At 32.5% G+C, this 12,192-nt stretch overlaps 1 protein-coding gene across 1 annotated transcript in view; it reads right to left on the reverse strand.

Annotated features, from left to right (window-relative positions):
• The window catches only part of LOC114877973, a 227,567-nt gene that overhangs the window by 18,037 nt on the left and 197,338 nt on the right, over nt 1-12,192 (reverse strand). The window lies entirely within an intron of this gene.

The following is a 12,192-nucleotide window of genomic DNA, read 5'->3' on the forward strand; positions in this document are numbered from 1 at the left end:
TCCGTTAAACACAAAGACGACTCCTTCCAGTTCGATGAAAAGTCGAAAGACTTTGCCGTTTCTGGCGCCGTGTTCCCCCTCGCCCCCTTCGCGATTAACGTTTCCTTTTTTCCTACCCCTCTGCCTCGCGAGAAAGCGTTTCTCCAGCTAACCCGTAGTATTCACAGAAACGGCCGAGTTCCGAGTTTCTTAATGGATCATTATCGTCCTAAGAACTGGTGATGGCATCCAGAGTAAGTTATACGGTTGAGCGGCCTACGGCGGGGCTGAATCGCGAGCGGATCGGCTAAGATTTACTTAAAAGTTTCGAACGAGGAAATATACAGACTTTCGTACACTTTGAAAACGCGCAAGCGTCAGTTAACTTGCACATCTCCTTTTTTTAATGGCTCGAGTTTGAGATTTATGGAGATGAGGAGTTATTGAGTTACACTGGGATCACTGACTATCGTGTTACTTCTTTTACACTCCTTTCATTTCCATCTTCTGAATGTTAAAACTTCAAAATTTCAAGTATTATTTAAATTTTTTATTATAAAGTTAGAGTTCATGATTCTTTTTTTAGTTTTATTATCCTTGAATTATTTTGTAGCTATAAAAATTAAAGAAAATCTTCCACTATAATATTTCACATTAAATCCTGAAACTAATTCAGACTCCCCCTCAATTAAATCAATTTTTTACGTTCGATATAAAAATAAAAATTTAAATAATATTTATGGGTAACAATTGATCCTGCATCTTTCTTTCAATGAATAAACCTTGGAGGGCGGACCATGGGGAGAGCTACAGTTTTAATGTAAAATCTAATTTTTGTAAAAGTGGAACCTTTTCAGCTGAAGGTCTTTCAAGGTATTAACTCTCGGAGGGCAGATCACGGGGAGAGCTCTAATTTTAATGCAATTTTGTACTTCATATTATCTTCATTTTCTAAATTTTTCTCTGTACCTTTAAAAATTACTCTCCCAATACATGAAATTCATTTGTATAAAGATTATACATTTAATATCTTTGTATATATTTTGTAAATTTCGCTCACTATTGATCCAGGATCCACTGTTCAAGGGTTAATCCATAATCTGTGTGCTTCATCTATCGAATTTGTTTTAGAGTTCATCTAAATGGATAAAATGTGTTTAAATTTGTAATGGGTGTTTATTCGAGATCAAACATATTTGTTCTTAGAGGGTGATTCTGTGAATCAGTTTCCGGGGCCATTCCAAAGCAATCAGCTTTATGTGAGTTAGAAAGCAATGAGGGAAGTGGTTGATAAGCGGAACTAGGATGGAGGGTATTATGAGAATAGTGCCTGGAAATGGATTCATCAGCAAAGTTATGCAGCCCATCCCTTCTTTGGGTACAAGGACATTCGGTAAGAGGGATATAACCATATATTTGAATAGATCAATGATCCGGGACGGAAATTTGTGGGAAACAGGGATTTTGTGGATCTTATGGAAATGGATGGTTCATACGAGGTGTTAATGTGCCTTGTTCAATCTTGGAAATCTAACGTTTAATAATTTCTGAATAAAATATTCTATTTATGAAAAAAGATTCTTGAAGAATATATTTGTTGAATAAAATATTAGTTAATTCTATTTTTTGTCTAGCTCAAGCTCTATTTTAAACACGCCAATTTTTTAGTGGACCTATATTTCATATTATTTTATTTTAATTGAAGATTTTCAATCATAAAATGTATTTTAAAAAGGACAAAAAGTGGTAATAAAGATCTAAATGGCGATTGGCACTGGTTATACTAGAACAAGAAAATGAAATTAAATAATAAAGTGATTGTAATAATAGTAATACTATTATATAACAAAAAGCTTATCGAGCAACTAAATGAAGGATTTTCCTGATTGTAGAATTATGCTTACAAGTTTCATAAGTCAGCTTTTCATAATCTGATTATGTTTGTTGAAAGTTGCACGTTTGAATCTGATTTTCTGAAATATGCACTCTAATTGGAGCATATTCTAATATCCGCGATGACAAACAAATTTGCAAATTACTGAGTAGAATTACTAAGTAGATTTGAACATTGATGGACTAAAAATTCATAATTTCCATAAGTATTTCAAAAAATAAAAATAAAACCTTTAAGTGTACTCAACCTAAATGAGATAGTATTCGAGATAGTAACCTAAATGAGATAGTATTCGAAACGTAAGTACTAAAATTAATATATCATTTTTTAGAATAACTACATTCGTGATAAAATCAAGCTTCCGCAGAGAAAATTCCCCTCCGTCTCCATAGACGTCCCCGGAGAAAATAACGATGAACTGAAGAAGGTCTCATATATATAGGACCGTGCCCCCCCTCCCACTTGCGTATAAACGTTTACGCGGGAAAATTTGAATCGATATTTATCCATTATTCATATTTTTCAGTTACATACTAAATTTTACAAAAATTGTACTCTTTTATTTTAAAATTATTTTCAAAAGTTAATCTCGTTAAAATGAAAATTTTGAAAATTCCTACTTAATCGATTACTCCTACTTACTCTCCCAAAAACAAAAAGAAAAAAAATTAAGCATCCATTCAGTGCTATGGCATTAAAATTTAAACAAATTCAAAAAGTGGAGTTAATCACTTTGTCTCTGAACGGCTCATATCGCCACCTTTTCTAGTGAAGCCTAATTGGATCGCATGTGTACGTATTTTTAATTCCATTTCTAATTATTGCCAATATCTTGATGAAAAAGAAAAATTTGGCACAAATACCGTTGCGGATACAATGATAAACCTTTTACCAAACAACGTTTAAAAAATCGATACGTGTCATAAATCAATGTTGTGTATGTAACACCGAGTAATGTACGATGTTGTGAGGGTGGCGAATATAAAAACAAATACCCGGATGTTTCTGTCGTGTCCGCGACCGATGAGTAACGGGTTTTTAAATATAACAAACGCTCCCGTCTCCGACGATTTATTATTATTTCGAAGAACGTTCTTCATAAATTCGAGTGAGAGTGGAAATGGGAACGCGGATTGCGTGAAAACACGGAAGCATGCACTGGAAAGCGATAAAACAACATTCTTTTCCTAGGGTTATTCTTATTTACTTTCTTTACTTTCCAAGTGAAATATGTTTGTACAACAAATTCAAAAATTATTTACAATGCAATTTAATTTTACATTTTACAATGCTTTTTAATACTGGATTAAAATTTATATTAGTAGCGTTTGAAAATTATGTAGTAAAATTGATATGTGAAAATTGTACCAGCATTAAACAGATGGAAATGAGAAATATTTCATTTCAAACGCTTAGTATATTCATTTATTAAATTATAGCAGCTTAATTAGGTTCATTGAATCACCAATTTTTCATAGTACTTTTGCAAAATAATTTTCTGTTTTATTTTTCAAGGAATATAAGCAATTTCATTTTTAATATTTAGAATAAATCTTACTGTAATGAAAATGTAGTATATTTATGTGCTTTTGATCATTTTTAAAAAAGTGACCTATTCGGTAATACATTCTTCCCCTTCACCCTTTCATTAGAAACAGTAGCCATAGTCATTCGACGTTCATATTTTTAAATAAGAAATATTCAATAAATATTTGAAGAAGATCATTAAAAACCTGTAATGGAAGATAACTTATTATCTTAACTTATTAAGTTTATGAAAAAAAGTTACTTATATCGAATTAGATAATTTAAGTAACGTATTTCAGACTCTGTGACACACATTCTGTAATATTCACAAGTATCGCAATCCAAGTATAATTACTTTATAAATCACGACACAATTGCATTGAAGCGTACGAGTACCCACAAGTGTAACGAAGCCTAAAGTAATTACAGGGCAAAGTTTTGTCAGGGACGTCGTTCAATAGCAAGGAATCAGGTTTGCTGTCGTGAAATTACATCTGCGGGAGTTTTGATCATAGACAATCGAAAGAAGCCATTTTCTCGAAACCCTTGAAAAGAACGCTCGAAGAGAAATGTCATCCTCGACTTTGTCAATACGATTCGTGTCGAATTCCATTGTATTGGAAACTTAGCTGGAACTTTCTTTAGGTTTCCATCGCGATACGTTGAGAATTTGATCGATAAGACATTCGCTGAAAGAAGCCTGAAGTAGGAAAATTTATTTTCAACAGCTATACGAAAACTCTTCTTGTAGAGCTTTCATTTAACAATTTGTCAAATTCGTGTCAATCGAAATGGATGCGCACACGTGAATACCTATGTCGCAAGAATATTCATTGAAAAATTGTATAGTTCACACCCTTAGCGGTGTCTAAGAGAAAAAAAAACCAATTTCAATGATTAATGGCTTACGGATGCTCATCTCCTTCCGAGTAGGGGAGATCGGGTCTATTTGATAAATAAATGCCGCTCCTTAAGAAGTCATTTTCGAAATTTAATCCAGAAAGAGGGTGAAAATGATTACCATCTACCGTATTATGGAAAGTAGGGTGCGTTCAGTGTTTTTATTAGCACCCTTTCATTATGGCTTTTCACGTGCTCTTTTCTTCGTTTTTTTTCAAGTGAAGATTTATTTTTTAAAATTCATGGTAAATCCAAATCCTCTTTTTTATTTATTCTCTATTTGCTACTTTTATAAATTAAATTAAATTAAATCATTTTCCGACACCTCATTTGCATTCATATGGTTAGTTTCAAAAGTATTCGAACTTTTTTTAATAATATTTCTATTTCTTAAATAAGGATTTTCAATATATTGATGTTTGAAAAAAAATCGGAGGTAGCAACTAAATAGTAGTCAACTACTCAGATTACAAATAATAATTAACCCTCGGACGGCGGACCATGGAGAGAGGCACAATTTTAATTTAATTTCGTACTTCACATTATTTTTCTTTTTTTTTCTACATTGTTTGGGTTACGAAACTGTGTCATGTTAAACATGTCAAATTAATTTGTACACCCAATAAAGATATAAAATGGTTAAAATATTCATTTTTCAAAATTCCTCTGGAATTCAAAGTAATTTGATGACCGTGGACTTCCGACGTGGTCCAGCGTCTTTGTGCCCGTGGTAAAATGATTTTCGACGCTCGAGGTGTTCATTAACTCGTATTGTTAATTTGCGCAAGGTTGGGGTTACGAGCAATTTCCTCGGTGGCGGAAAGTTCAACGCGCGGAGGTCATAGGCTCGAGGGCAAATAAGTGAAGCCGCGCAGATTAAATTCACTAGCAAGGAAGGCGCTTCGTTCAATTAGAGAATGCCAAGAAAACGACGTTTTGGTTGGTGTACACGCGGCGCGCCGCTTTCCGTATTCCTCGAAGAACGACGAAACTCGAAAACAAGAAGAGAGAAACCGTGAAAGGGGTGCGGAGGGTCGTTGAAAACCAACAGCGAGATTACCAGGTTGCGACAAGGACGACACCAGAGCGTCGCGTTTCTAGTTCGTGGACGACGATTGTCGGCGAACGATGCAGTTTACGATGCAGCATCGCACACGACAAACTGCAACGGTGTACATGTAAACACACGTACGTAGGTACATACAGCTGTGTTAACTATGATTCCATACACCTGTATGTACCAGGTACGTTGCCCGCTAGACTTATACTCGACACATCAGTTATACAGGGTGCTTTGCAACTTTGCCCGTGAAATTTATTTTGCCGTGTGTTTTATGGGAAAGAAGAAAAAGGTCTATGGAAAAGCTGGTAGGAATTGTTGAAGCGAAAGTAAAATAGTGGAGGAGTTGTAGATACTTTTATGGTAAAGAAAATTTTATTAGATATTGTGCTTATTTGTAGGTTTACATTAACCTTCTGATCGCGGACCATGGAGAGAGCCACAGTTTTAATTTAGTTTTGTATTTTATATTATTTTCATTTTCTGAATTTCACACTGATCGTTGAAAAATTATTTTTCCAACATATGAAATCTTTTTACTTAAAAATGATGTATTTCACTTTAGATTAATATCCTTGTACACATTTTGTAAGCTTGGGTCATTAGATTCCATTGTTCAAAAGTTAATATTTTTATAATATTTATGCTACTTGTAATTTTATATTCCTTTTATATAGTGAAAGATTATTAAAAAAAAGAAAAGAATTATTGATGGGAGTTTCTTAGAAATCAAATCCTCAATACTCAGAATCGTGATTTTGATGATATTAATATTAAAAATAATTTAGAAACAAAATAATATCATTTTTAATTATTAAATACTGTAGAATTTGGTATATAAATGAAAAGTACAAAATAACAAAGTAAATATAAATTCAAATTTTCCAAACGCAAGTGTTGAGAGGTCATCATATCCTTATTTATCCTGGTGAAGCTTGATTTATAATTATAATTAGTAGATAATACAGTAAACTGCATATATGTATATTAAAGTCAAAGGATACAGTATCAATAAAAAGGTATTACTATTAGAATTTCCATTTTCAATCGCAATATTTAAAAATTTATTTATCCAAAACTATAAGCTTAACAAACATGGCATTTTATATTTATATTTAGTTATATTTGAATTTTTATTAATATTTTTATTGAAAATTCAGTTATATTTGATATAAGCTTCAGTAAAATAAAATTTCTTACGAATTTCTGCATGTTAATTCTACAATAAATAATTTTGTAATAAACCTGCTAGGTTCAAAGATGCAATTTACAACATTATAATACAAAAATTCTAAAAGCAAGAAAGAATAATGAAAGAATAGAAAAAGGCATGCATTGTCTGCAGGAAAGAAATAATTAAAATCAAAAGAAAGCCTAAATTCTTGAATTCAACAACTACTGAAAACGTGCTGTTTCAAATATGACCCAGAAACCAAACGTCGGAATGCATCGCGGAAGTCGTTAGTTGAAGTGTTATTTCATAACAAATGTTCAAAATGTTACATATACAACACAGTTTTTATTGAATGTACTACCTAGAAAAATAAAAATAATGTATAGCAGTGGGAAGAAAGACTTATGTGTAAAATTATCACGTTCGTGGAGTGAAATATCGGCGTAAATATTGAAGGAATTTGTTCAACATATGTCAACCATTTGTTAAACCTTAATCTAGAATAATCGTAGGTGTACATATAGGTACACATAAAAATAAAAGCAGTTTAAAGCAAATTTCAAAAATTGTACTACCAATGCTGAAAAATTGGATTAGATAATTTAAAAAAAGGAGTTTTTAAACTTACAATAGTAAAAATGAATTTTCTTTATTCTCGGCACTTAAAAGGGAAACAATTTTTAATTTATCAAAATAATTGCTTAGTCATTTGAAAGGTTAATTATCAATTAAATGAAAAGTTCATTCATCCATGCAATCATGTAAAATTAAGATATCGTAGCAAATTTATATTTTACATAAATAATTTTCTTTCTCAAATTTTTCGCCATTAGGTATTATAACATATAGGTACTGTAACAAGTAAATTACAAAGTTATTAAAACAGACAGTGCATTGAAGATATCTGTTATAACTTAGAAATAATTTATTATTTGTTTATAAGAAATTTCTTATAAAAATCAATATTCTATTAAGGAGTCTTCAAAAGATCAATATATATTGCTTATATCATTGAATGTGTGAAGAAACCGATTGACATATCATTATTTAAAACATTGATAAGCTGGTTGAATAAAAATCAAATTGTTTTTAGTATTGATGAAATGTCGCTTAATTAAACATCATTAAATTCCAACTCGAACCTGAATATACATACTATCAATAAATATTGAACGAACAAAGTAAATACAGTTTGTCAATAAAATCAATAGCATCGACAATATATGTACATGTATTGATCTTCTGAAGACCTATTTATAACTTATGTACAATAATATTATTGTATAAAAAATAATATTCATGATATTATTTTCTCAAGAATATAACAAATTTTAATTGTATAGAATCAATAAATTCTCATCAATAAGAATATTAATTTAAAATTCAAAGTATTATTTTTAAACGAAAGGGTTTTATATATTGGTAAAATAATTTTTAAAGGGACAGTGTAAAATTTAGGAAATGAAAATAGTATGAAAATTGGGGCTCTCTCCATGGTCCGTCGTCCGAGGACGAATAAAAAATAACCTTTCTTCTAGAGCTCTATTGAAAAATCTTACCGCAAGATTCTGGAAACTTTTCCGTTAGATTTAAAGTACATAATATGTCTGCAAATATTGTTATAGCACTTTGGATTCACCCTGTATATACGGTTAGCGGGAGACGAGTTTACACCTCGAAATGCACTGCAGTCGCGGTATGCATTGCACCTAAGGGCGTAGCCATGCGAAACCCCTGCAATGGCAGTTTGTCCCACGAATTTATGCAGGTGGCTGCTGGCACCGAAAACGGGATACTTTTGACCGTTGTTCCGCGAACGTCAAGCCTTTTTGACACCTTTGAAGTGTCTCTCCGCGGTTTCCAGGCTAACCACGGCTATGAAATACGGCAGCCCACCATTGCACAACCCACCGACACATTCGCGATATTGTTTTAACGTTATTTGACGCGTTATTGCTCGACGATTTCGGGGAATGCAATCGACTAAACGGCAATCATTTTTCCTCGTTTAACGTCTTCCGCTTTATGAAACGTTGAAGATTTATTTCTTCTATTAGGAGAAATACTTATTCGTCTTGAGGAATGAACAAATTGAGATTCGAGAGAACAGAATGTTACTGTATTGGAATATTGATCCGATATCAGTAGGTGTTTTATTAATTTTACAGTGCCCTCATTCAGAAAGTCTTTCGCATCCCTGCTCATCCAGAGCTTGCATTATTAAGGGTCATTGAATTTCTCCTGGTGCTGCACATAAAGTTGCATAAATGATGACATATCGAATTTTCTGATAAGGGTTTTAGGGTATCCCTTTTTATAATAGAATTTGCTTTACTTTAGAAAATTTTAGGTTACTTAATGTCGGTCAAGTGGTCACTGTTTTTGATGCAAAAAATCATTTTGTTATTTAAAATTTTTTCGGAATAAAAATACTACTTAATAAAATTTTCAGAATCTTCAGAATGGCAGTCATTGTGTTATACAAAATTAATTAACCCTTTGTTGCACGATTTTGTTTATTCTTGACAAAAATAATAAATATTACTCTATTTTAAAAGCAAATTGTATAATAATACAAATTTTCAAAATTTATAATTAGATGTTTAAGAAATACAAGAATTTCATAGCATTTTATTTTATGTAGTAGATTTATAACATAATGCAATGAAATATTTTGTAATATTTTCTAAATGTGTTATTTTCTAATATTATTAAATGGGTCATACTTGATCAATTAATTCAGAACTCCTACCTTAATAATTAAGATGATCGAATAGAGTGAGAACACCTTAAAGCGGTATGTCGTGTCACCGCCCTGGTTTATTTGGGTTACAATATATCACGTTACTCGGAGGGATTGCCCCGATGTTCATCCCTCTACTATACACTTGCTTGAAACTCTCTATGTAGACTCTATATATGTACGTTTAAGAATCACCTTCCCCCTTTTCAGCCCTCTACAACTCAGCAGTGTCCGACGAACACATTTTCAAATTGATTTACATACAGAACCAAAAGTGTTTATTTTATCACCTGTATAATATAATAACGATAAATTGAATTTGTACCATATTATTTATTTTATTTTAATACAATCTTAATCATTTTCAGTGATGAATTTATTAGGAATTTTAAATCATACTGGGTTGTTACTAAAAATGAGATTGAGCTATGTATATCTAAAGTTCTTATACTCAGAATGAGTATTTTACCTTTGATTCCTTTTACAAGCCCGCAAATAACGAGTCTGATACTGTCACTTCATTATAACGAAGGAACCTACATTCCAATTCCTTTTTCCTTCCATCCACTCTGATGTACACATACGTCTATCTAAATCTAAAGACTCCATATATTCCAACATTATTTGAAGTATTTTTAGGTTCTTTGACTGAATTGAAATTTTTACTGCAAAGGACATGCCTTGAGCTATCATCACTGTGATAGAAAAATAGGTAAACTAGATAAAATAGGGAAATGAGAAAAATAAGTAAGATAGGTAAAATAAACAAACTAGATAAAAAATAGGAAAAATAGGTAAATTAGGTTCAAAAGTAGAAAAAAGAAGTAAAATAGAAAGATATGAAAATAGACAAAATATGCAAAATAGGAAAACTAAGATAGTGAAAATAAGCGAAATAAATAAAATAGGTAAAATATGTAGAATAGAAAAATAGGAAAAATAAATAAAATAATGAAAATAGGCGAAATACGTAAAATAAACAAAATAGGAAAAATAAAAAAATTGAGAAAGCAGCAAAACTTGACAAAAATAGATAAACAATTAATAAACAGTAAGGTGGAGCGTATAGAATACCTAGACAAAATTACCATTTGATTTTCCAACAAATAGAAATATTTTGTACCTCCAAAATTAATTATACTTAGATCTATATTCATTAACACTCATTTATAATATATACTATGTATATGTATACATTTTCTTCTCGTTTTACTCCAACTATTTTGTACACCCTGTATATATGCCCTTTACAAATAACTACCCCGTTTTGTAGAGCCTACGTACAATACATGCACATACGTTCGTATGAAACGGTTTAATAATAAATAAAATTTTCATGGATCATTGCGACTACCGAAGTTTGACGCATCTTATAAAGCATTTCGAACGGACAAATATGTTGAACAGTGAGCAAATACTTTTGAGCGATGGTAGAGGTAACGTTGCCTGGCACGCACACCTGCATACATACAACTCAATTGCGGTCAGAATTTGCATGCGCGTTGCGCGCGATCTCCTTCCGGGAAATTTGGACGATCTACGTGTGTACGTAGCTCCCTTTCGCCGGCCATATCAGCCTCATTGTTCGAAAAATTAGATTGCCAGCAATCAACGAATCCCCGCGGATCTCTGCTACGAATACGCGTTCATGTTATCACAAGAATATGCTACCTTTCGTTCTTCGTTGTATACACATCTTTTTCATGTGTTGCTTATTTGGTAACAAGGTATACTTTGAAATAAGTGAATTTCTCTTAGCTGGAATATAATGTACGGTTCTTTTCTTTGATTTGAAACGAGTAATCAGTATTACAGGCTGTAAATAGCTTAATACATTGATTGCCTCAGTAGAAAAGACTATGTATAGTCAGACATACCAAACTTGTAGTTATTAAAGATGTGAACAGTTAATTTCCAAATGCAAACTTTTAAATCAGTACTTTACATTATAAGTACAATACTGAAACTATTTAAAGTTTGCCTTCTCTAATAATTATTCAATTGCAAAAAATTTGAGGTGTCGGTTACCGGTAATCACCATGGCAGTCAACGTGTTAACCCTTGGATGGCGGACCAGGGATAGAGCCTCAATTTTTTTGTAATTTTGTATGTCATTATTTTCATATTATTTATTAGATTAATATCTTCATATATATTTTGTAAGTTCGGGTCACAATTGAACCAGATTCCGCTATTCAAGGGTTAATACATGAACGTAAATAAAAACGAAGAATAGACAAATAAATAATGAATAATTTTCGAAAATTTAAAACGGACTACAGGAGGGTTAAAAAAAAGATCATAAAAACGAAAAAGCAATATTCCCAGGAATAGTATATGTGCAGGTATACATACATAGAAGAGTAGAAAGAGCTGTGGTATCTCGCGCAGTTACCTTTCAGCTGTTCCTTTTTCAGTGACTCTTCTCGTCCGTGATTTCCTGGCCTCGTCGAGATTCAGCAGGTATTTAAGCGCGCTTACGCCCGTTGAAAGAAGCATGGTATAGGGTGGTATCGAGTGAGCCAAAGGGTGGAAAGGGATCGAGGGGTTGGGAAAGTTGGGTGAGATTGTCTAGGTGGTGCAGGGAGGGAAACGAGCTGTACCAGAAGAAAGAAACTGAACGTCGATGCTCGAACACCAAATCGATCCTATAAGATTCCACCATTCCACGTTTTACAGGGTTAGCCAGCTGCTTGCAACGGAGAATCGACCGACGTGTTCGGACTTCACTTTGTCCGAGAGCATCGAAATTCGCGGCCATTGCAATTTGTCGAACGATTTCGACAACGAAATCTCAATTAAAGAGACTTAAGAGGCAGCAGGTGGAATAGCTGTACGGATAAAACTGGATAACGCGAACAACTTCATTTTGGTTGTTTCGAATTTTTTCCTTTTTCGTTGATAAGATGATTTTA

The sequence above is a fragment of the Osmia bicornis genome, chromosome 7 (assembly GCF_907164935.1).
Source record: "Osmia bicornis bicornis chromosome 7, iOsmBic2.1, whole genome shotgun sequence".
Taxonomy (NCBI): Eukaryota; Metazoa; Arthropoda; class Insecta; order Hymenoptera; family Megachilidae; genus Osmia; species Osmia bicornis.